Raw genomic sequence first — 3,113 nt, 5'->3', positions numbered from 1 at the left:
GGCATATGACAAGTTCGTAAGCAATAAATCACATGGATATTCAGGCAAGGGTTTCACAGGTGGACACTGAATTATTACATGAACATTATTATAAAATTGAAAATTAAAAAAGCACAATTGCTTCTTGTTACTGATATAAGAGAACTAGATTAATAATCTCTTCCACTTCTAAAATGACAATAACAATAACAACAGCAATAATAACATTTATGGTTTTTTATACATATGGTTCACAAACTACATACTAATAAGCACATAGTTTGTATGGCCAGTATAAAAATAAGGTGAACCTGTCAAAGAGATTAAAATCCAGCTATTTAATTAAAATGGCAATATATTATTTACCAAGCACTTGAGGCAGAAAAAAAACCTCCCAAAGTCAACAGGTGAAGCATCAACAAAAGGTCACAACTTGAAAACTTTCTTCCCTTGGCAAGATTTAGGGACGAATTCAAGACAACATTCAGGCTTTTCACTAATTAGCACTTCACTAAGCACACCTTAACTATAGTTAATTCAGAACCAATACATATCTTAACTTCTAAACTTGAAACGAGTCAGTTGGTAGCCTTATGTGACAGGAAGGCCATCATTATATTAATCATCTCCACAAAAACTGTGTTCATTTTTTTATTTCAACAGTATCAATGCATGTCTTGCTGCTTTTCTCAAACACATTAAGTCAGCAGCACTAAAAACACACTTGTGACCAGTGAAACAAAATCATTTTCCCACTAAAACTCTACGCTAATTTTTAAACCCTCTCCCCTGCCTTTTCCATAAAATTTTTATCAACTTTTGGTTACCATTTACTTTCACGAGAATTTTTCGTTCAGTCACTAAGTTTATAGAATCGAAGTTTACATGCTTTTTCTTTTGACAGACACAGAGCTGTATCTCCAGGAAAATTAAGTTTCAAGATGTAACACGAGATAGCAGATTTCTGCTTTACTGAATACAGGAAATGTAATCAATTCACCAACAATTATTCAATTAGGACAATATTGAAAGTAAGTTAACAGGCATAGCAGCACACTTTGTTTTGAAAATATTCAAGGTCAAAAACCAGTGTATCTGCAAGACTTTTGCTTATTTTTTGGAGGGAGTTGAAAACCTAACACTAACAGAAAAAGGATCAAGGCTTACAGGAAGGACAAGTGATAAAACAAACGTCTTCAATGGGAAAGTTAATTCTACTTTCTCTCTCTCTGTCTCTGTCTCTCTCGTTTCCCCGGTCTGCTGTGAAGTTTTTCAAGACAGAAACAACTATGGATGAGCGCAGATAAACAGGCCATAAACAAGGATTCTCTTTACATAGGGAGTAGAGGTTCCCATGATGTGAATTCGGCCAAACTGAAAAGAATGGAGAATGGAGACAACATCCAGACCTGACCCTGCCAGAGACCCCCAACAGCAGGCGAAGAGCATGAAGGAGTCTGGGCTCCTCCCTCGCGGCCCAGGCCTCCAGTGGCAACTCAGCTGGGCAACGTGACTCAGGAAAGCACTGGGCTGGCGGCGGCCTAGCACGGCTGCCTCCCCGGACCTCCCAGGCCTGCTTTCTGGGTCTTACCTGACAGCGGATGGGAGCCGGATGCCGCGATCTGGACCCTTGTCTTGTCTCTGCGGTGACGCGAAGACAGAGGCAACAGCAGCAGCGGCGCAGGCCGGATCCGGCTCTGAGTCCGCGAACCAGCGATGAATCAGCCCGATTCCATTCAAAAGAGTTGCCCGGGCCTCCGCCGCGAAGTACTTCCGGGTTCACTGGTCTGCTTCGGCTTCCGTTCCCCGACGGCCAATTGGAGACGACTAGCAATCAGGCGGGTGTCCTGGAGGAGCGCTCCGGACAGACGGTGCGGGCCGCCGGGCGTCTCCTGTCTTTGCTAGGGTGTGAGGCGGCAGTTAGAGCCCGGGCCTCTCGCGCCCCGCGACGCCTCCTTTTTCTCTCTCCACCTCTGAGCTCTCCGGCCACCGCGGAGATGTAGGACGGCGGCACATCCAGCCCGGGAGGCGACTGGCTGGGAAATGGAACTGTTAGTATTGCGAAGCCCAGATCCCCTTTCGTTTTGGTGTTCACTACTATTAACGGCCCTCCTCAAAAACTAAAAGGTTCGTTTGAACTAGATTTAACTTGGTTATCTGAGAAGAAATTTTTTGAAAAACAGTGGGGATGGTGTGATTAGACGGGGTCGGTGAGACGCTCCTTTCCGTAAGCCCGCTTTATCCCCACCTCTTGTCATTGCTTTGCAAGGATTGGATTTCAAGTAAAACGAATGTTTCCCAAATGTTCAAACCACCTATTTTAAGCCGAATTTAGCTTACGGTGTTTAAAGAATCGTTTATTCACATTTCTCCATGTAATTATCAGCAGTCACGCTTTACTCATGATCTACTTTGTGCTATGTTTTCAAAAAGCAAAATTGCACAGGATATGACTTGACAAGTTCATGTCACATTCTAGGTCTAGGTACAGTGTGTTTAAGGCAGCTTGTTTGCCACATTCCTCTCACTTTCTCAAACGTATTCCGAATAGCCTTCTTTAAAGCACTCCTAAATCAAGAATGGCAAGAATGGGCAGAGGGTGAGGAAAGATTACAGCTCCTGGATCCAAACTGTGATTTGAGTAGCACAATTGCATTGGATTTTTCCTTTAAGATATTCATATCTCTAAAAACACGAAAATTATTTTACTCATAAGTAATATTTGGATCCGCATCTTTATGCTTCCCCCCTAAAACCTATGCCTCACTATTCACTTAATTTTTTTGAGGGGGAGGAGGGGTGAATATCCTCCAAATAATTTTCCTAATCAGAAACTTAAGAATATAAACACTCGCCTCTTTTTCACCTCTCCCCACTGGCCTCCCAATTAACCACTGTAGAAACTATGAAATGTATAAACTTCACAACAGTTTTTCCAATCCACCACTTCCCTTTCTAAATACTCCCACTTTGGCCTTAACTCAGACCTTTGTCACTTATTTTTTATTTTATATTATGTGTGTATTTTTGAATTAGGGTCTTGCTTTGTCACCGAGGCTGGAGTGCGGTGGAACCGTGTCAGTTCACCGCAGCCTCCTCCTCCCCGTGCTCAAGCAGCCCTCCCACTTTAGCCT

At 42.9% G+C, this 3,113-nt stretch overlaps 1 protein-coding gene across 2 annotated transcripts in view; it reads right to left on the bottom strand.

Annotated features, from left to right (window-relative positions):
• Positions 1-1,700, bottom strand: part of PSMD14 (proteasome 26S subunit, non-ATPase 14) — a 106,851-nt gene extending 105,151 nt beyond the window's left edge. Inside the window, exon 1 of one of the 2 annotated variants that reach the window (XM_017547849.2) lies at positions 1,571-1,700. The gene's annotated coding sequence lies outside the window, so the exon portion shown is untranslated. Of the gene's footprint in view, positions 1-1,388; positions 1,472-1,570 lie in introns of those variants that run through there. The other variant, XM_037745598.1, reaches the window with a different exon arrangement.
• Between the last annotated feature and the right edge of the window lie 1,413 nt (positions 1,701-3,113).

The sequence above is a fragment of the Cebus imitator genome, unplaced genomic scaffold (assembly GCF_001604975.1).
Source record: "Cebus imitator isolate Cc_AM_T3 unplaced genomic scaffold, Cebus_imitator-1.0 Scaffold10, whole genome shotgun sequence".
Lineage (NCBI taxonomy): Eukaryota > Metazoa > Chordata > Mammalia > Primates > Cebidae > Cebus > Cebus imitator.
This window is presented reverse-complemented; position numbering and strand designations above follow the sequence as displayed.